The sequence below is a fragment of the Schistocerca gregaria genome, unplaced genomic scaffold (genome assembly GCF_023897955.1).
Source record: "Schistocerca gregaria isolate iqSchGreg1 unplaced genomic scaffold, iqSchGreg1.2 ptg000378l, whole genome shotgun sequence".
Lineage (NCBI taxonomy): Eukaryota > Metazoa > Arthropoda > Insecta > Orthoptera > Acrididae > Schistocerca > Schistocerca gregaria.
Window position 1 is genome coordinate 3,832,993 of NW_026061824.1, and position 23,767 is coordinate 3,856,759.

General features: G+C 41.3%; 1 non-coding gene across 1 annotated transcript; it reads right to left on the minus strand.

Annotated features, from left to right (window-relative positions):
- Positions 1–4,771: 4,771 nt before the first annotated feature.
- Positions 4,772–4,846, minus strand: Trnat-ugu (transfer RNA threonine (anticodon UGU)). Its single transcript has one exon. It is a non-coding gene; the product is annotated as a tRNA-Thr (tRNA).
- Between the last annotated feature and the right edge of the window lie 18,921 nt (positions 4,847–23,767).

The following is a 23,767-nucleotide window of genomic DNA, read 5'->3' on the forward strand; positions in this document are numbered from 1 at the left end:
CCATGCTGTGAAATTAAAGCGTCAGGTTTTGTTGAATTGTGTGTTAGAAAATGTAAAAACTGAAGCTTACTGTGATTTAACGTTAGTTTATTTTCTACAAGCCATGGACTGAGGTCATGTACTGCACTACTTGAAACGGAGTCAATGTTGCACCCAACATCCTTTACTACCAAGCTAGTGTCATCAGCAAACAGAAATATTTTAGAGTTACCCGTAATACTTGAGGGCATATCATTTATATAAATAAGGAACTGGAGCGGCCCCAACACTGATCCCTGAGGAACCCCCTCCCCCTTGACAGTACACCACTCAGATCCCTCATCACACTGTATTACTTTCCCCCATTCCCGTAGATCGTTCCCTAATGATCTTCCTGAAACACTCTACAACTTCTGATTCTGTCAGTTCTTTCAGGTCCCATCTCCTTAAATTCCCACCTTTTTCCAGTTTCTTCAGTTTAATCTACAGTTCATAATCAATATATTGTGATCAGAGTCCACATTTGCCCCTGGAAATGTCTTACAATTTAAAATCTGGTTCCTAAATCTCTGTCTTACCATTATATAATATATATGAAATATTGCAGTATCTCCAAGTCTCTTCCACGTATACAATCTTCTTTCATGATTTTTGAACCAAGTGTTAGCTATGATTAAGTTATGCTCTGGGCAAAAACCTACCAGGCGGCTTCCTCTTTCATTTTTTACCCCCATTCCATATTCAACTACTACGTTTCCTTTCCTTCCATTTCCTACTGTCGAATTCCAGTCACCCATTAATATTAAATTTTCATCTCCCATCACTATCCGAATGATTTCTTTTATCTCATCACACATTTCATCAATTTCTTCATCATCTGCGGACTACTTTTACGACTTTGGTAAGCGTGGGATTCGTGGCTATCTTGGCCACAACAATGCGTTCACTATGCTGTTTGTAGTAGCTTACCCGCATTCCTATTTTTATTAATTATTAGACCTACTTATGCATTAGCTTCATATTAGCCTTCCTAATACTAAAATCTATATCCGATGTTAACAATGACGCCGGTGGGTGGACTATCAGGAAATTACTGACCGTCGAGAAAGTCACAAATATAACCGACAAGCTAATGGGCCCTTCACAGGAAAAGGTTTTTTGCCAGAAAACGGGGAAAATTGAAACCCAGCAAATGAGTAAAAAAATGTATATTCACTGATAAAAAAAATAGTGTACGCACACAACTTACACAACAATAGTCTGGGATTACTCTATTACGTAATACAGTTTTTGTGATTGTATCTTGCAGCTTTAGTTATTTTTAATTAAAAGAGGCTTTAAAAGGACAGAGAGAACGTGTTGGACTACGCTACACATCGTTCTGTTAGCACGGTCTTTACTTTGTAATCACTTTCGTTGACTTCGGCAACTCTCAACAGAAATCTCCAACCTAACCGAGACAATGTGCTACGATACAGCCGAGATCATGACAAGAGAATGGGCTACATCACACTCGAAGTAAATGTATATAGGTAAGGATCCCCATGACCTGTATACGTCTGTTATAAAAAATCTCCAAGCCACTCTCCTCAAATAGACCGCAATCTTCTCTTGACCTTCAACTGTTACTATTTCAGAATTAAAAACCAGATTCAAAGAAAATTTGGCTACAAGGCACAAAACTAGAAATATAAAAATAATAAAAGTGAGAACGTGAAACATGTTAGCAATAACCATAAACAGGAGATTTACAGAAAATATAATTGAGAAAGGAAATCATTAATATTATCGACCGTTTAGGAACTCTAGGCTACGAAATGGATAAAACCACATATCGAATAAGTGGTGGAAGAGTTAGTGTGTTTTAAGATTAAATCCAAACAAGAATTAGAGAAAAATATATCGAAGCAAGGCCTCTATTACGAAAAATTGCTAAATCTCGAGACAAATTGTGTCCTTCTGTATTAGATGAAATGTTTTGGCCCCTAGTACGGATGAAACAGTATCTGCAGTATCAACAGGAACTTCGGACATGTGTTTCATATTTCATCCAAGCCTGCAGTCTATAAATATTTAAACAAAATACTAAAACAAAATACCACTACAGGGGAATTACTTACGAAGTAGTTCTTGGTAAAGAAACACAGGACACAATTACGTATGTAGGCTAAATACGAACTACAACTGTGTTTATAAATCGCTATAGTTGCCTTGGGCTAACGACGAGCAAATATCAATATAACCTGTACGCTTTTCAAAGCTGTTATCCATGAAAAAGCTAAACCACGTATCGCGAACAAAATACTATTTAACACCGAAACAATGATATTAGCTGACAATGGGCACAGACTTTAGTCAATGGGCACTGTTGAAAATTTGTGCCAGACCAGGATTAGCACCCGAGTCCCCTGGTTACGAGGGAGAGGCAATGATCACTGTGTCCGAATTACACAGTGGTCAACAGAATAGCACGAACTGCCCGAGCATGCCGTTCGTTAGATCCAAATTCTCAATTTCTCCATAGACTGCTAATGCACTGCTCCTTGAACATAATCCTCCTCCCTTTAATTATACAGTACATGGCCAAAAAAACAGACACCGAATATATGCAAACTTGGCCTTACGAACATTGCAGACGTCGTCTATGTAACACACGTCAAACTTCAAAGAATTTACCAATTCGTTGCATTGTTTACTATAGACCACAAATCAAGTAACGTAAAAAAAGCACTGCGTCTATTGAGATCATGATTCAGAGTTAAAAAAAACTAATAAGTCGCCTACATATTGCAGTTGCTGCCGAAAGAGGAGAACCATTATTTTCCCACAAAAGGAAATATAGTTAAAATTACGCTTCTATTTCGGTTAGTTTATGCGGTTACTAAAATTTGCAGTGAACGTTACATAGTGGACTCTACCCTCCCCCCACCAGAAACGTAGTTATCGTGGCTGTTGTGAGACTTTTGTACACAGTTAGAGAAAGTGTGTTAAATGTGGCGCGGACGGAAACGCTAGGCTACGCTACAGGGCAATCTGCTCGCACAACGTTTAGTCGGCATTCATAATCGTTGGCGTAAACAACTCTCAATCAAATTACCACCTTCCAACCTAACTTAGATCTCGGGCTACACTACCAATCGGCCTGTCATCACAACCAAAAATTCATTGAGGGGGGTGGGGGGATTTCCTGTAGCTCTCTCTAATGTATCTCTAGGCAAAACTGCCAGTTTTGTCAGACTCAACAGCAAGATTTACCAATGGTAAACACTTTTGAGACGGCTCGTAATTTTAGAATAGTCCTCTTCGTCTTACTTGGCATAAATTGTTCGCTGGCGTCCCAGCAGCTAGCTCCCTCAGTGTCTGCTTCTGCCATCGCACCACGCTAGTCTGCTGTTGTCCTAGCAGACCGAACGCACCGCACATCCGATACCTTCGGAACCACTCACTGGCCAGTTAGCAACTGAGCGGAACACTGTTTACATCGTGAAAGGAAAACTATGCAAAGATGTACACTTAAATGGCACGACTGAGTAGCACACACACAGTAATATCTGAGGAATGTCCTTCGACACGCGCAGAACGAAAGTCTTCTCGCGAACGTACAGCGTCTCTGAAAAAAAATCTCGTGACTATATTCCGGCGTTACGGCCAGGTTCTCATACAAATGAGCAAAAAAGGGTACATTTGAAATTCTTTTTGAGACAATGAAAATACATTCGAAAGATCTGTTTGGGAATTACGAGTGATAATACTATGAGCTTAATTTTAGATTTTCAATAAAAAATGGCGCCCGTAATTATGATTTGATCAAGGGCCTGCGAGACTGGAGTACGCAGAGCGCGTGCAGTGTGGCACCTCATATGTTACCTCAATTCAAAAATGGGTAACATCAGTTGATACTACATTATTCCTCTGAAATTGAAAATGGATAACATCAGTCGATAAAACATAAAATTTATGGGAGCGTATACCTAACCGCAATGAAACAACCTTAAATTTAACGATACAGTGCTAATTCGAACTTTGAGTTCGATTTTTGAGGGTTTGTTTCACTCCTTATGCCTACACAAAAATTAGTTAATATTAACAAATGTCATATTATAGCTATAAGTTCCTAAGAAAAGTGTTTACTTTTAGGGGTCAGAGGTAGATGTTAAGAGAACGAACCACTTTTAATTTATGCTGCATGCCGTTCTCAGAAAATAGTTACCCGAAAAAAATGTGTTCAAAGTTTAGGGAAAACATTTAGTTATATTATTACTTCGATTTGCATGAACTGAGTGTTACATATATATTTTTAATGTCGCTGAAAACGAATCTGAAGTCAGATTTTCAATATTCAAAACAGCTAATCCAATACGGAGGGCAACCGATTATGTTTTGACCAATTTTTACCAAAAATGTATTTTCGTTATTTACGTTTAGTCTGCAAGTCAAGGAGTATTTATCAACCCTTCCTCTACCTCTGATTGTTCCTAGACAGCAACTTCCTGTTCTTCTTGGCAGGAAAAGCCGATCTGTCAAAGCTGGATATGCAGCACTCGGCAGCCTGCACTTGATATTCGTCCGTATTTTCGGTGAGTATGTTTGCATGCATTCTGCAGTATGAATCATTTTGAGCACGTGCGACACGGGACGAGTTATCATCTACATCTATATGGATACCCTGCAAAACACATTTAAGTGCCTGGCAAAGGGTTCATCGAATCACCTTCACAACTGATAATTAATTGAAACCCTCAGCTGCCGACAGGTGTTGTTGATATACTTCGATGGGGACAGCTGAAAAGTGTGCCCCTACTGGGACTCGAACCCAGAATCTCCTGCTTACAAGGCAGACGCTCAATCCATCTGAGCCATCGAGGGCACACATGAACAGCACGACTGCAGGAATTTATCCCTCGCACGCTTCCCGTGAGACTCACATCCCCAACCGTCCACAATCCGCATACGTAATGTACTTAATAGGTATTTGTCCATCCACTCATTACTGGCTCACACTAAGGTGACGATTCCCGTAAGAGTTCCGGCAACCTGTGCGCATTCGCACAGACGAAGGTCAATGGCTGGGTAACGTTTAACCATAGATACGAAGATAGTAACTGTTCTCGAAAGAACAGGCGCCACTGACGACCTTGCAACTCTTCTAGAATACATGATAAACCGGCCGATGTGGCCGAGCGGTTGTAGGCGCTTCAGTCGGGAGCCACGCGACCGCTACGGTCGCAGGTTCAAATCCTGCCTCGAGCATGGGTGTGTGTGATGTCCTTAATTTAGTTAGGTTTAAGTCGTTCTAAGTTCTAGGAAACTGATGACCTCAGATGTTAAGTCCCAAAGTGCTCAGAGCCATTTGAACCATCAGTCCCTATGTTTACACACTACTTACAGTAACTTATGCTAAGGACAACACACACACAACCATGCCCGAGGGAGGACTCGAACCTCCAACAGGGGGAGCCGCGCGAACCGTGACAAGGCGTTGGACACATGGCGGGTACCCCGCGTGGCTCATGGCAGCCGTGACACTGCTTCAAACAATGGACTGTAGAAACTTTTGTAAAGCACGGATTAAAAAAAAAACTTTCTGTTACAAGAGTCTAGACAAGTACACCTTTAAAAAATGCAACTACAAAGAAATTGAATTTTCGAACGTTTTGAATGAGAACCTGTCCTTATGGAACACCGTTGATCAAATGTCACAGGGATTATATACTCAGGTTTCACATGTGGATTAACACTTTCTAATCAATATCCGGAATGAGCAGGGCTTAAAACTTTGAAGAGTTAAATTTCAAGGGCCGGTCTCTTGTATGCAAATAGTTTCACAGTAGAAATTTCTCTAGTTTTATTTATTAATTAATTAATTTATTTTTTGCTGTAGGTAAAGAAGGATAGCATTGTGAGGAGGGGGAAGGGGGGGGGGAGGAATCTTGCATCTCCCACCTTGGAATTCTCAGTACAGAATTTTTATTCATTACGAGATTCTTAGCCACTTGCAGAAGTGATTTCGAGTGATTCTGCAAAACTTTTCCTTTAGCCAATCGTAGCAACTATAGGATTCCGTTCCTGCTGCATGACATGTCTCGGAACTTAAACTGACCAACTCATTTGCATAAAGAGCTAGCTTATCATCCGCTTCTTTACTTGCGTAGACCGTTCATGGTCTGCAAAGAATTTTTTTCTTTAATCGTTTTTTTATGTCTTTTATAAACTGCAACACTTTCTAAACTTTCTAAACTTAGCGCCGTTGAAGCATGGTCTTTTACTGAATGATCAAAAAGCAATGCTGACAGCTGGAGTCCAAGGTTTTTGTTAATCAAGCCGTTTGTATTCTTGTGGTGATATCTCCGTACAGTCTTTCATTCCCTAACGCATATTTCTTTATATCTAATTGAGAAGTGAAATACCGGTTTTCATAGATGCAGATTTAAAATATTTTAATATAACGCAATAAATATTTCATTAAAATTTTCATCCCCTTATGCTCGAAGTTCCAAAACCAGAAAAACACGTAGTTTTTAAAAATTGTAACATATTAGCCGAATACGAATTGTCAGATATATTTAGCAATCCTTTCATAATGAACCATTTTCTGAAACATCTCACACCCTTTAGGGGTTGGGTTTTCAAAAACAATTAAACACGTATTCTTCTATTTAGAGCCGAGGAGCCAAATTCAAATCTTCATCCATTTAATTCTAAAAATGCTTTCATAGTGAAATATTTCATAAAACATTACATCCCCTATTTCACTCTATTAGTGAGTTAAATTTCCAGAAGCAACGAAACACATTTTTTTTACATCCAACCGAGATGTCAAATACCTATTTTCATAGATGTAGCTATAAAAATGCTTCAGTAGTTCTTTAATAATGATTTATTTTCAAAAAACCTTCACTAATTATTTTATCCCCCAATGGAAGAATTTTGGAAAATGCTAAAAACCTGTTTCTTTTTTGTATCTGACTGAGACACCAAATGTCAATTTTCGTAGTTTTGTAGTTATAGCTTCAATAGGGACATAGGGACATATTTAAAAAAAAAGACTTTCAACCCATGTTTCACCCCCATAGGAGTGAAATTTCGAACAATCTCTTCTTAAATGATGCTTTCAGCGTAAGATTTACACCTTCATCAAATTTCAAGTCCGTATACTTTGCAGGTTGGGCTGGAAGGCTATGGGTCAGTGAAACCTGTGCCCCTATTGCACCTTCTTGGAGGTTGTAGTTCCAAAAACAGTGAAACACGTAGTTTTCAATAACACAATATTCATAGATTTCGCTTTAAAAACTCTTTCGCACTGAAATACTTTCATAAAACATTACATCCTATATTCCACCCTCTTAATCGTTGAATGTATCAAAAACAGGTTTTCATATATTTCATGAAACATTTCATCCTCTGTGATATGGGGTATGGTAGTGACACACCAAAATCACAATAGTAATCCGTTGTAGTTGCTACATATTTTATTACAATCAAAAGCATTATAAAATCACAAGGCCAGATCAGTTGGACAAATAATAAATAAATTTCGTTAAGTGGAACGAGACCCGTAAAACTTGAAATTTGAATATGACTAGGTATATATACTTAGGTAAAGCTTTACTTAAATAGCACAAATGTCCATAAAATTCATAGCAGAACTCTCACTACTTGCAATCAGGGGAGAAACAGATTAAGCGTAAGAATACAGATATTTAACGTTCGGCTTGCCAACTTTCCTAAACAAAACTGTATAAAAATGACTAAAACAATTAAGGGGGTCCTTTAATTTTGACTAAACGGACCTTCAAATTTACTTACTCAGTTGATTAATCAACAATATTCTTAGAATGATTACAACTAGAACATGACTATATGACAATACCCTTAAAATAAGGTTGCCAATATTTCGTGTGATTTGGCGATAGACGCGAGCAGACCAAGGATTCAAATCAATACAAGAGATCCACGAGGCAGAGAATGACATAGAAATATACTCAACATGGCAATGCAATTGAACTTTGGATGCTATAGTTCAGCACCGGAAAGATGGAATCACGCAAAAGTGACAACATAACCCAAGATGTAAAGGAGAGGACATGGCCTCAAATATCTCTCTGCCGCCGTGGTGCTCTGCTCCCAGTATGCTAGCGTCGACCGCTGCCAGTTATCTCTAACACAACACACATCAAGAGCAGACAATTTTCTGAGACATAAACTACACAACCCTATCTGGAGAACAGGTGAGCAATACAACTGGACTGAAACCAATGAGCCTCCGTGAGTTACTTGGCCAGTGCCAGCCCTTAAACTTTGATTAATAAGATCGCTAAAAATCATATCGAAGTTAAGATGACGAGACTTATCTCCAGGTTCGCCATATTAGTGGCAGAGACAATGAATTGGCGACGCTCTTATCCGTATGTTCGCGGCAGAGTCTGGGGAAGGCAAGGGCCACGTGGAGCCGGATCTGGGGGTCAATTTCCTTCTCTCCGAGACACCCGGCTTCTTCTGCGACTTAGCCGGCAAACAGGCCGAGGACCCCGGGTGGGGACCGATTCGGCAGCAGTTGGCGGATGGCGAGGTCTTCGGGGGGTGGGGTGGGTGGGGGGTGTCTTGTGTAAAGGGGAAGACAACCGTGGTGAAGGGAAGGTCTGTATTCCACAGGAACGAGTTAGCATGGCACTCAGATATTTCCACGATTCGGCGGTAGGGGATCATTTGGGGTTCTACAAGACCTTGAACAGAGTTCGGGAACACATGTTTTGGCCCAACCTATATGGCGATGGCATGCGATTTGTTGGCAACTGTGTCCAGTGTAAGCGCGGTAAGCCCGATGTTGGGCCGCACAGAGAACTACTACAGTCGGTTAGCGAGCAGTGCCCTCTGGACCGCGACTCAAAGATCGAAACATCGATCGACGGAAACTGGCGCCAGAAACGCACCAGCTCACTCTATTTCATCCCCTTAGGGGTTGAACTTCCAAAAACACGAAAATACGTATTTTCTTATTTGTAACCTTGAAGTCAAATACCAATTTTCGTAGATATAGCCTTAAAAATACTTCCATAGTCCTTCCATAATTTTTTATCTCAAGATAAAATGTTCACCTACTATTTCACCTCATAGAGGTTAAATTCCCAATAATACTGGAACACATATTTCTTTATTTCTGACCTAGAAACCAGATACAAATTTTCGTCTGCCTAGCTTCAAAATTACCTTAATAGCTACATGTTTCAAAAATCCTTTCATTTCCTGTGTATCCCCCTTAGAGGTGGAATTTCGAAATATGCAGTATAAGCGGTATAAGATCAACAACCTTTCCAAATCTCAAGGTTTATTTTCCTTGGCGGTCTGGACTGTGTGAATTTCATAGTAATGGCCTCCACACACACACACACACACACACACACACACACACACACACACGCACACACACACACACACACACACACACACACACACACACACACACACACACCACTAACAATGCCACCACCACCTCCTGGGGAAATTTCTGCAGACGCCCTTGTTCCACTGCAGTCATATTTTGCCGACGACCTACATTTAGCAGCGTGGGAGGGATAGTGTCGTGCAACAGACAGTATACTCAGTAGACAACGAACTGTTCGTTGTGAAATCAGGGACATAGGAACCGAGACTGACACAGAAGGTGCTGAAGGTGAAGCACACTAGACTCGTGTCTACCACGGCTTCAAATAGTATCGATTTACTATGAACGGAAGTTCCGAAAAGTGAGCAAGTAATTTTACAGTAAATTCAGTACCGATGGTGAGGATATACAACGAAAAACATTTCTATAATATTTCAGAAATAATGAAACATTCCACTCAAGTCGCGCGGCAGAAAACGCAATGGATATGCTTGCACTTAAGACGGAAGGCCCCACGTGCTTACGCAGGCTTACGACAGATCGCAAAATTCGGCAGTAGGCGTAAGCCAACCTCTTGTGCTGCCATCTGTTATTGATGCCAGGCATCAAGGTCTCAGTAGTTCGACCATCCACTGGAGAGTAGTTGCTTTATAAGTACTCCGTCTTCAGGCCACGAGTGACCTACTGGGACAGCACCATCCGACCGCCGTGTCATCATCTGTGGAGGATGTGAACAGGAGGGGCGGGGATCAGCACACTTTTCTCCCGGTCGTTATGATGGTTTTCTTTGACCGGAGCCGCTACTATTGGGTCGAGTAGCTCCTCGATTGGCATCATGAGGCGGCCTGGATGATCACTCATCCAAGTGCCTTCAACGCCCGACAACGCACTTAACTTCGGTGATCTCACGTGAACCGATGCAACCTCCGCGGCAAGTCCGTTGCTGCAGATATTTTAGAGTAGTTGTTACGTTTCATAATTATCTAGTTTACGGGGAAAATGTAAAAAAGGCGATTGTCACCGAAGCTACAACTAATCTGAATTTCTGGTTAGTTATCAAGTGGTCTTATGTGCAAGCCTGATTTTTTCATCCTTTGCGGTGGGAATGATTCAAACCCGTCATGTTCTTCTTATGAGGTGTTCTATTTATTTTGCACACAATGATCGTTTGTAGTTGTGTTGAGTTACCACCTTGATAAATTTTTGGATGGCGCACGTATCATAACTGAGATCTGCGCTTGCGCTTAATGGCTGAAGGTCAATTAGCGTAATGAGTAGTAGCGAATGTTATAGTAACATGTTTGTAAATTATTTCAGGTAAATTACCTTAGTAGTGTAATATTATCAGTATACCAGTACAGTATGTGGGCCAATTACGTTAGTCATGGAATACTATCCGTATAAGACTATGTCACCTTGATGTCCCGGAATTTGCTTCAATTTTGGAATCCACGAAAGAACTGGAAATTTTCCTTTACACAGCTTTCCATATAATTTCTATTACAGTGATTCAGTCTTGTCTGTCACTCGACTTTTCTGACTGTGAAATAAATTCTATCGCTCATGTGCTTATTACCTCTTCGTGTTTCCATTTGCCGATATTGCGCATAAACACATACATATCTCAACGTTGCTATGTACATTGATGGAACGACACACTTTTCTGTGGCGACACTGCAGTTTAGAGATAGAAAAACCGATCAGTTAAAACGACATGGGTATTTTAGTTCTGAATAACCGATGTCTTTCGGTATTTGTTTGCTCTCGGTTATAACAAGTATCTTTTTATATTTTCCTGATAACCACGTAAAAACAGATATACCAATTAGCCACAGTTGTCGTAGTAAAATTTTTAGTTTTCAAATAAACCTTTTTTAAAAAAGACGAGTAATTTTTATTCGTAAGATTTCCATAGCTCTTAAATACTGCGTTATTACAGAAAAAATGGGAAAAGTGATGTATGCCACTTTAATAACACTGCTGATAGAAACGAGCAACAAGTGAATTGGTCCAACATTGCCGAGACAATACTGTGCCTGTTATACAAGCAGTGCGCGAGAATGGACGCAGTTTCTCGCTGTTGTCGAACGTCAGTTGTAACACAGAATGGCACCATCTGGAAGCCTGGAAGTATTTTACGATATGCAGTACGAGTGAAGCACAATGGTCGATTTGGTCGACTTGCGACATCATACAAGGAAAAAAGTTAAAATTTTACAAATCATTCATAGTTCGGGATAAAAATAGAAAGTGCCTGATCTGCTGCCTGTGTCTACGTTATCTGGTTTTAGCCGTTAACACAGAAATTAAAACGAAAAAGAGAGTTCTCCTGCCGCAGTTTTCACTCTTTATCGCTGGATTATACGTAATGCCCGCATAGTGCTGTGATAACCGATTTAAATATAATTTTTGAGCAGAGTTCTAAAAACTAAAATCAGTAGGATAATACTGGCAGTTTTCTGTGGTATAGAAGTACTCGCTATATTTTGAGAGAAACAGCGAACAGCGGACAAAGTTTTATTGGACTATTTAATTTAAAGAAATTAGAATTATATTAATACCGTCAGTTGCTCACGGGCGTTGATAAATATCAACGTGGACAAGTGAAAATGTGTGCCACGACCGGGACTCGAACCCGGGATCTCTTGCTAAAATGACAGACGCTCTATGCATCTAGGTCACCGAGGGCACAGTGTATGGTTCGACTGCAGGGACTATCTCGCGCACGCCTCCTGCGAGACTCACATTCTTACCTTGAATGTCCATACACTACAGTCGTAGAGTCCCACTCCAACACACTCATTCCTCGTGGAAGACATGTCCATATCCATATAAGTATATGGTTCTGGCAACACCAGCCATGACCTTCTTCTGTGAAGATGCACAAGTATTCCCCGAACTGTTATGGGACTTGGTAAGAATGTGTTCCACGAGTAATGAATGTGTTGGTGTGGGACACTACGAATGTAGTGCGTGGATATGGAAGGTGAGAATGTGAGTCTCGCGGGAAGCGTGCGCGAGATAGTACCTGCAGTCACACTATCGTCTGTGCCCTCGGTGGCTCAGATGGGCAGAGAGCCTGCCATGTAAGCAGGAGATCCCGGGTTCGAGTCCCAGACAGGCACACATTGTCACCTGTCCCCGTTGATATATATCGACACCCGTGAGCAGCTGACGGTATTAATATAATTCTAATTTCGTTCTGGACGGCTGCAGGTCATCATAAATGTATTTGACGTTTTGATTCCATTTATCAAGAAACTGAGAAAGTAAAATTTTTTATCTTTGTTTGATTTCTACGTTTACAAGAGGAAATAATGTAAATAAAATACTGAAAATCGGTTATTACAAGAACTGGTATTGTGACGGGCTTTAACAATTAGGTTAAAGTGAGGCTGGGAAACTGATAAGAGCCGAAAACCAGTTGTTTGAGCGATAACCGACATTCCCACTGCTGTTGTGAGTGGTAAGATTGACGCGCAAGGACATCTAGAACAGTTTCTCAGAAAGGTTACTGCAACTCTGATGTTCTCAAAATGAACGGGCCAGCCATTGGCGTCCGCGAGGGGGAAGGGGAGGGGGAGGGGAGGAGGTGGGGAGGGGAGGATAGGCAAAAGGGCACTTTCACCCGTCGCCCCTAACCATCCTTGGAATCTGGAGTAAAGAGTTTTTATTCGTTACAGTATACTCATACTCTTCCAGATAAGAATTCTCCACAATACTGCTAAACCTTAGCTTTGACCAGTTGTAGCGCTTATAGAGTTAGGGTCTTGTAGCTTGATGCACCTCGTAACTGACCAGCTGATTTGTACACAGAGTGCCAGTCTCAGAATCATGCACTCCAGCCCCGACGCGCCTTCCCCCCTCCCCACCACTGGAAATATTTCTGCAGACTCCAGTCTGCCACTGTGCATATATTTTGATAACATCCTGGTTTTAATAGCATCGAAGGAACAGCATTGTGGAGTAAAGGGTAGACCTAGCACAGACCACACCATTCACAATGAAACGCATCACTTAGTAGATGGTGAAGTACTTTGAAGCTATCCAGATAGAAACAGAACCTCCTGGCACTGTATCTAACCCAAATTCTAATCTTACACTAATCTCTTGTATGTACCTACCACGCCCTCAAAGAGCCAACGATTTACTATTATCAAAAGTTCCGAAAAATGAGGAAGAAATTGACCCACACTTTTTTCCGTTGTTCATTATTTCGATTACCCCATAAAGGGAATGGACTTGTAGCCACAGGTTACACAAGCGATAAATGGTTTAAAATACATAAAAAGAGATGACAATAGGAAACGATTTTTAAAAACACAATGATGCGGCTTTTACGATTTTTACAGGAAAAAAAAAAATGGATGACAAAATAAAGGTTTTTCAAAAATATGCTGGTGGACAATATTGGGGATTTTTTATCTTTATAGATGACTAGCGGAAAAGCTTGGTGTTGACCAGGCATTTATTTACAGCTGTGCGTCCACGTCCGTACTATGCAGCGTCTGGCCTTGTCCTGAGTTTTTATGACGTTCTCCTGAAACATGTGTCGTACAATGATATAATTTTGTAGGTGCATTCAGCGTCATATGCGGATACTGTCTGCAAAATTTATTGCGAATATAGTAGCAAAGAAGTAACAAATTTAAATGTCACGAATGCTGTGATCCCCACACACTTGGGTGCAACCAATGTACACAGGATCCTTGGCTCGATCATTATGGCTACCATCACCGCTGGTCGAAATTGGACCAGCTGTGTCGACGTAGTGAAAATATAAATGTGCATAACATGGTAAACGTCCATTCTTTCTAGCCATCAGACCTGATCTACGATCAAAAATATCATGTAAAAGTGGTAGGGGCAACGGCCTTGCCGCAGTGGATACACCGGTTCCCGTCAGATCACTGAAGTTTAGCACTTTCGGGCGTGGTCGGCACTTGGATGGGTGACCATCCGGGCCGCTATGCGCTGTTTCCATTTTTCGGGTTGCACTCAGCCTTGCGATGCCAATTGAGGAACTACTCGACCGAATAGTAGCGGCTCCAGTCAAAGGAAACTACCACAACGAGTGGGAGAGCCAGCTCCTCCTCCACCCTCAGTGAGAATGACGTGGCGGTCGGATGGTCCTGATTGGCCACTTGTGGCCTGAACACGGAGTGCTTTCTTAAAGGAGTGCTCCCTACATAAAACTGACAGTCTAGGCTCAGGGACTGTCCACGGTAAATGCTGCATTGGACCTACGAATACTATTAAAATAACGGTTTGAGTTCTCTTTAGTTGTCCAATCATCTGAAGTGAGTCCTTATTGAAGTAAGCTGAAAAATAGATTTTATGTTAATGGCGGATAAATTTTATGTTAATGGCGGCAAATTAACTTTACCCTAATGACACACAAGGTGAATGCCGTTCTATCACGTAAAGTATTCTCAGATCGAAATGTTTTGCATTACCAAATCTCCAATGTAGATCCATCATACCGCAATTATAATTCTCAAAATAATTTGGAGCTACGTTCAATGCATATTTAAATGCATCTTTCAAAACAATACCAGAATTCTCATTAGATCATCATTATCAGTGCCTAGAGTATTCCTATTATTTCGTCTACCAAAAACCGCGTCTCACTATGGCTTTTTCAGTACGCTGTTTTGTTTTCCACTGCTGACAATAGAAACGATCTGGCAGATGTGACATTGTAGATGTCCAGTATGCGTGTCTTAATGCAAATAAACCGTCTGGAACATTTACCCTTGAACCTCCCTTGAATGGGATTTCATGGAACGTTATTACTTTCCTGTGTCCATTTCTATCACACCAGCTGATCGCCACGACTGGGGAGAGTGAGGAGGGGGTGGGGTGAAAGTTGGCAGCACTTTGAGTGGCAGAAACCTCACGTTTCCGTCATTTGTTTTCATAATGACGTAGTGCCAATTCGTCACATTGGACGCTTTTCTCTCGGAAACGTTTACATTCATCGTCTGGATATCAATGTCGCCTTCTGAGGTATGCAGTCGCACCACTCTGTACGAAATAGGTTCTAAGCTGATGCAGTCGACAAGTAACGTCGAAATATATCGTCACCTCGAAATATATCGACACCTCGAAATAAATCCACACCCAGAAATAAATAGCCAACCCGAAATAAATCGCAACCTCGAAATAAATCGACACCATGAAAAAAATCGAAACTTCGAAATAAATCGACACCTCCAAAAGACAGCTACATCGAAATGATTCGATATCCCGAAATATATCGACATCTAGACGCATTTTAGCTTACCATATAGATCGATATCTCGAATCTCACGGACCTCTCGAGATAAATCGAGGTATAGAAATATATCGATATCTTGAAATATATTGGTACCTAGTAATATAAAGATATCTCTAAAAATACAATATCTAGAAATTTATGGATTACTTGAGATATAGAGGTTTCTTGAAATATATCGATATCTCGAAAGGAATCGATATCTGAAGTACACCGATACATGGAAATATATCGACAGCTCGAAATAAACAGACAACCCGATTTGTTTCGGTATATCAAACTAAATCGATATCTCGACATAAACGGATACTTCGAAATCAATTGATACCTCGAAATAAATGGATGCCTCAATATAGATAGATATCTCGAAATAAATCGACATCTCGATATAATGAGTGCTTCGACATAAGTCGATATATCGAAATGAATCGATAATGGGAAAGAATGGACGTCTTGAAAAAAATCTGTACCCCTAAGAAAACGATTCTCGAAATAAATAGGTATATCGAAATATATCGCTATCTCGATAAATACCGATATCTAGTGGTCGGATATATGTTTCAAGTTGACTTGACATATCAGTATAGTTCGATATACATCAAAATACTTTGGATTTTCACTATACCGATAGATTTCTAGACCTCGGGGAAAAAATCGCCGATCCGACCTCAGTGCAAAAACGCAGACCTAGGGAAAAAACGCCGACCTCGGGGAAAAACGCAGACCTCGAGGGAAAAACGTCGACCTCGGGGTAAAACGCCGACCTCGTGGGAAAACGCCGACCTTCGGAAAACTGCCGACCTCAGGAAAAATCTAGTTCCATTAATTTACACAGACACTAATGTATGTCACCATTAGGTTCTCAAAATACAACCAAATTCCTGGTATTTATCACCTCACACAAAAAGTGGTCGTGACAGAAAAGTCTCGTTCTTTAGAAAGTTTAGAATGAGATGTTCTAAATATTGCAGTTTATCCATTTACAATAATCTACAAGCACTGCACAATGAGAAGAGACTGTCAACCACAGCACTTTGAAATAGTGGACAGCCAGGAAGACAGAGGTTGCATTGCTGTTTCTAATCCTCTGGTGCTTGAGATTTAGAATCCAGGATTGCCTCGAATGAGAACAGCAATAATGGATGTCCTGCACCAGTGTAGAACTTACTCTGGAACTCCACAGAAAATCACAAGGCACAATTATATCACATCATTCTCAGCAAACTACAGAAGCCTCTAATGGACGTAACAACGTTGTCACCTCCTTCACCAGTGAAAGATCTTAGTAGCTATTGAGTCAAGAGTAGGTGGCCAATTAATAATTTGTTGTTCAAAGCTAACTTCAGTGTATATGGGAATACTCAGTGGACATCTTTAACCATCATATTTTACTGTCTAAGATATGTCAACTTCCCAGACTATAAGTATAAGCAGAGCTTGGTCTTTCCCAATCCGAGATTGTTTAGAATGGGTATCAAGGGAATCAGATCCACTGGGCATTTAGAGCAACCTGCTTTAAACAATATGAGCAGGCAGTAGACACAGACACAGAATTTGGAATTTCTCTGTGAAGTGGTTACCTTCATCGTCTGAAAACTTATGTTGTGTGCTGCGCTATGTGGAGGTACTAATAGCAACACAGTAAAATACAGAAGAAGCTTATAAGTTGATGTAATCAGCCAGTAAGAAGCAGTAAACTTTAAGTTTTAGTAATCGATTATTGACTTATTATCCGGCTTTGGTGCCTTGACATTACCGACGACCTTAAGATTTTGCATGAAGAGAGGCCTAAAAGCCACATTACACGAGAGAATGTGAAAAGTGTTCATATGTAGTAAAAACCTAAGAAATAAGCCCGTTTTCGTCATTTGCTATCAAATCGACGTATTGCCAGAGCGTTACATTGGCAGCTTTTCTCTCTGAAACGGTTACATTTATCGTCTGCAAACTTATGTCGCGTGCTAAGGAATGCAGAGACACTAAAAACAACACAGTAGAACATAGAGGAAGCTTCTAGGTTGATGTAATTAGCCCGTAGGAAACAGTACAATTCAGGTTTTAGTTATCGATTAGTTGGGAGCTCCAATGTTAGGCGCGTAATGGGGCCCCTTAGGGATACGGCGGCTAAGGAGGGGAAGAAATCCAGTGTGCACTTCGTGTGCATTCCGGGAGGAGTCATTCCTGATGTGGAAAGGGTCCTTCCGGATGCCATGAAGAGCACAGGGTGCAGCCAGCTGCAGGTGGTGGCACATGTCGGCACTAATGACGTGTGTCGCTTTGGATCTGAGGAAATTCTCTCTGGATTCCAGCGGCTATCTGATTTGGTGAAGGCTGCCGGTCTTTCTTACGAGATGAAGGCAGAGCTGACCATCTGCAGCATCGTTGAGAAAACCGACTGCGGACCTTTGGTGCAGAGCCGGATGGAGGGTCTGAATCAGAGGCTCAGACGGTTTTGCAACCTTATTGGCTGCAGATTCATTGACTTGCGCCATAGGCTGGTGGGGTTTCGGGTTCCGCTGAATAGGTCAGGAGTTCACTACACTCAGCTGGCGGCTACACGGGTAGCGGAGGCAGTGTGGCGTGGACTGGGCGGTTTTTTAGGTTAGAAGGCCTCGGGAAAGTGCGGGATGGGCTGCAATGTCAAAGGGTACTTGGCAATTACAGGACGTGCTTGGATCAAGGAACAGTCGGAATTATAGTTGTAAATTGTTGTAGTTGCGCTGGAAAAGTCCCTGAGCTTCAAGCGCTAATAGAAAGCACAGAAGCTGATATCGTTATAGGTACAGAAAGGTGGCTAAAGCCTGAAATAAGTTCTGCAGAAATTTTTACGAAGTCTCAGACGGTGTTCAGGAAAGATAGATTAGGCAGAATTGGTGGTGGAGTGTTTGTGTCTGTCAGTAGTGGTTTATCTTGTAGTGAAGTCGAAGTAGATACTCCGTGTGAATTGGTGTGGGTGGAGGTTATACTTAAAAGCCGAATTAAGTTAATAATTAGCTCCTTCTACCGACCCCCAGACTCCGATGATACAGTTGCGGAACAGTTCAGAGAAAGTTTGAGTCTCGTAACAAATAAATACCCAACTCATACGGTTATAGTTGGTGGGGATTTCAACCTACCCTCGGTATGTTGGCAAAAATACTTGTTCAAAACCGGTGGTAGGCAGAAAACGTCTTCCGAGATTGTCCTAAATGCATTCTCCGAAAATTATTTCGAGCAGTTAGTCCACGAACCCACGCGAATTGTAAATGGTTGCGAAAACACACTTGACCTCTTGACCACAAACAATCCAGAGCTGATAGAGAGCATCATGACTGATACAGGGATTAGTGATCACAAGGTCATTGTAGCTAGGCTCAATACCATTTCTTCCAAATCCATCAGAAACAAACGCAAAATAATTTTATTTAAAAAAGCGGATAAAGTGCCACTAGAAGCCTTCCTAAAAGACAATTTCCATTCCTTCCGAACTGACTATGCGAATGTAGACGAGATGTGGCTCAAATTCAAAGACATAGTAGCAACAGCAATTGAGATATTCATACCTCATAAATTGGTAAGAGATGGAACGGATCCCCCGTGGTACACAAAAAAAGTCCGAACGCTGTTGCAGAGGCAACGGAAAAAACATGCGAAGTTCAGAAGAACGCGAAATCCCGAAGATGGGCTAAAATTTACAGACGCGCGAAATTTGGCACGTACTTCGATGCGAGATGCCTTGAATAGGTTCCACAACGAAACATCGTCTCGAAATTTGGTAGAAAATCCGAAGAAATTCTGGTCGTATGTAAAGTAGACAAGCGGCAAGACGCAGTCAATACCTTCGCTGCGCAGTGCCGATGGTACTGTTATCGACGACTGTGCTGCTAAAGCGGAGTTATTGAACGCAGTTTTCCGAAATTCCTTCACCAGGGAAGACGAATGGAATATTCCAGAATTTGAAACACGAACATCTGCTAGCATGAGTTTCTTAGAAGTAGATACCTTAGGGGTTGCGAAGCAACTCAAATCGCTTGATACGGGCAAGTCTTCAGGTCCAGATTGTATACCGATTAGGTTCCTTTCAGATTACGCTGATACTATAGCTCCCTACTTAGCACTCATATACAACCGCACGCTCACCGATAGATCTATACCTACAGATTGGAAAATTGCGCAGGTCGCACCAGTGTTCAAGAAGGGTAGTAGGAGTAATCCATTTAACTACAGACCTATATCATTGACGTCGGTTTGCAGTAGGGTTTTGGAGCATATACTGTATTCAAACATTATGAATCACCTCGAAGGGAACGATCTATTGACACGTAATCAGCATGGCTTCAGAAAACATCGCTCTTGTGCAACGCAGCTAGCTCTTTATTCGCACGAAGTAATGGCCGCTATCGACAGGGGATCTCAAGTTGATTCCGTATTTCTAGATTTCCGGAAAGCTTTTGACACCGTTCCCCACAAGCGACTTCTAATCAAGCTGCGGAGCTATGGGGTATCGTGTCAGTTGTGCGACTGGATTCGTGATTTCCTGTCAGGAAGGTCGCAGTTCGTAGTAATAGATGGCAAATCATCGAGTAAAACTAAAGTGATATCAGGTGTTCCCCAGGGAAGCGTCCTGGGACCTCTACTGTTCCTGATCTATATAAATGACCTGGGTGACAATCTGAGCAGTTCTCTTAGACTGTTCGCAGATGATGCTGTAATTTAACGTCTAGTAAGGTCATCCGAAGACCAGTATCAGCTGCAAAGCGATTTAGAAAAGATTGCTGTATGGTTTGTCAGGTAGCAGCTGACGCTAAATAACGGAAAGTGTGAGATGATCCACATGAGATCCAAAAGAAATCCGTTGGAATTCGATTACTCGATAAATAGTACAATTCTCAAGGCTGTCAATTCAACTAAGTACCTGGGTGTTAAAATTACGAACAATTTCAGTTGGAAGGACCACATAGATAATATTGTCGGGAGGGCCAGCCAAAGGTTGCGTTTCATTGGCAGGACACTTAGAAGATGCAAGAAGTCCACTAAAGAGACAGTTTACACTACACTCGTTCGTCCTCTGTTAGAATATTGCTGCGCGGTGTGGGATCCTTACCAGGTGGGATTGACGGAGGACATCGAAAGGGTGCAAAAACGGGCAGCTCGTTTTGTATTATCGCGTTATAGGGGAGAGAGTGTGGCAGATATGATACACGAGTTGGGATGGAAGTCATTACAGCATAGACGTTTTTCGTCATGGCGAGACCTTTTTACGAAATTTCAGTCACCAACTTTCTCTTCCGAATGCGAAAATATTTTGTTGAGCCCAACCTACATAGGTAGGAATGATCATCAAAATAAAATAAGAGAAATCAGAGCTCGAACAGAAAGGTTTAGCTGTTCGTTTTTCCCGCTCGCTGTTCGGGAGTGGAACAGTAGGAGATAGTATGATTGTGGTTCGATGAACCCTCTGAAAAGCACTTAAATGTGAATTGCAGAGTAGTCATGTAGATGTAGATGTAGATGATTTATTAGACGGCTTTGGTGCCAGTGAAATAACCGACTACCTTAAAATTTGGCATTAAACAAGGTCTGGCAGCCACGTTACACGAGAGAATGTGAAAAGTGTTCATATGTACTAAAAACCAAGGAAATCCGCCCGTTTTCACATCTGCTTTCGAATCCACGTAATGCCAGATCGTCACATTGGCCGTTTCCTCTCTGAAACGGTTACATTTATTGTTTGCATAGCTATGTAGCGTGCTGCGGTTTGCGGAGACACTAAAAGCACCATAGTAAAACACAGAAGAAGCTTTTAATTTGGTGTAATAGCCAGTAAGAAGCAGTACAATTCAAGTTTTAGTTATCGATTATTGAATTTTTAGCCGGCTTTGGTGCCTTGGACATGAGCTAGGACCTTAAGATTTGGCATGAAGGGAGGTCTGGCAGCCACGTTGCACGGGAGAAAGTGAGAAGTTTTTATGTGCAGTAAAAACCTAAGAAATCCGCCCGTTTTCGTCATCTGCTTTCGAATCGACGTAATGCCAGATCGTCACATTGGCCGTTTTCCCTCTGAAACGGTTACATTTATCGTGTGCAAACTTATGTCGCGTGCTGCGGTATGCGGAGACACTAAAAGCACCATAGTAGAACACAGAAGAAGCTTCTAAGTTGATGTAATAGATAGTAAGCAACTGTACAATTGAAGTATTAGTTATCGATTAGTGAATTTTTAGAAGGCTTTAGTGCATTTGACATGAGCTAGGACCTTACGATTTAGTATGAAGGGAGGTTTATGAGCCATATCGCACGGGAGAATGTGAAAAGTGTTCACATCTAGTACAAACCTGAGAAATCCGCCCGTTATCGTCATTTGCTATCGAATCGAATTAATGCCAGATCGTCACATTTTCCGCTCTTCTTCCTGAAACGGTTACATTTATCGTGTGCCATGCTATGTCGCTTGCTGCGGTAGTCGGAGACACTAAAAGCACCATAGTAGAACAGAGAAGAAGCTTCTAAGTTGATCTAATAGCCAGTAAGCAGCTGTACAATTCAAGTATTAGTTACCGAGTATTGACTTTTTAGATGGCTTTAATGCATTGGACATGAGCTAGGACCTTACGTTTTAGTAAGAACGGAGATCTAGCAGCCACGTTGCACGGGAGAACGTGAAAAGTGTTCACATCTAGTAAAAACCTGAGAAATCCGCTCGTTTTCGTCATTTGCTATCCAATCGACTTAATTACAGATCGTCACATTGGCCGCTCTTCTCTCTGAAACGATTACATTAATCGTGTGCAAAGCTATGTCGCGTGCTGCAGTATGCGGAGACACTAAAAGCACCATAGTAGAACAGAGAAGAAGCTTCTAAGTTGATGTAATAGCAAGTAAGAAGCAGTACAATTCAAGTTTTAGTTGTCAGTTATAGACTTTTTAGATGGCTTCAGTGCATTGTACATGAGCTAGGACCTTAAGATTTAGTATGAAAGGAGGTCTAGCGGCCACGTTGCACGGTAGAACGTGAAAAGTGTTCATATCTAGTAAAAACCTGAGAAATCCGACCGTTATAGTCATTTGCTATCGAATCGACTTAATGCCAGATCGTCACATTTTCCGCTCTTTTTTCTGAAACGGTTACATTTATCGTGTGCAAAGCTATGTCGCGTGCTGCGGTATGCGGAGACACTAAATACACCATAGTAGAACACAGAAGAAGCTTCTAAGTTCATGTAATACCCAGTAAGAAGCAGTACAATTCAAATATTAGCTTTCGATTATTGACTTTTTAGCCGGCTTTGGTGCCTTGGACATGAGCTTGGACCTTAAGATTTTGCATGAAAGGAGGACTAGCAGAAGCGTTGCACGGGATAATGTGAAAAGTCTTCTTATGTAGTAAAAACCTGAGATATCAGTCCGTTTTCGTCATTTTTTATCAAATCGACTTTAAGCCAGATCGTTACATTGGCCGCTCTTCTCTCTGAAACGGTTACGTTTATCGTCTCCAAAGCAGTGTCACGTGCTGCGGTATGCGGAGACACTAAAAGCACTATACTAGAACACATAGGAAACTTCCAAGTTGATGTAGTAGCCAGTAACACGTAGTACAATTCAAGTTTTTGTTATCGATTATTCACTTTGTAGCCGGCTTTGGTGCCTTGGACACGAGCTAGGACCTTAAGATTTTGCATGAAAGGAGGACTAGCAGCCGCGTTGCACGGAAGAATGTGAAAAGTGTTCTTATGTAGTTAAAACCTGAGATATCCGTCCGTTTTCGTCATTTGTTATCAAATCGACTGAAAGCCAGATTGTTACATTGGCCGCTCTTCTCTCTGAAACGGTTACATTTATCGTCTGCAAACTTATGTTGCGTGCTAAGGAATGCGGAGACACTAAAAACAACACAGTAGAACACAGAAGACGCTTCTAGGTTGATGTAATTAGCCCTTAGGAAACAGTAAAATTCAGGTTTTAGTTATCGATTATTGATTTATTAGCCGGCTTTGGTGCCAGTGAAATGACCGACTACCGTAAAATTTGGCATTAATCAAGGTCTGATGAGCCACGTTACACGAGAGAATGTGAAAAGTGTTCATATGTACTAAAAACCTAAGAAATCCGCCCGTTTTCGTCATTTTTTATCGTATCGACTTAAAGCCAGA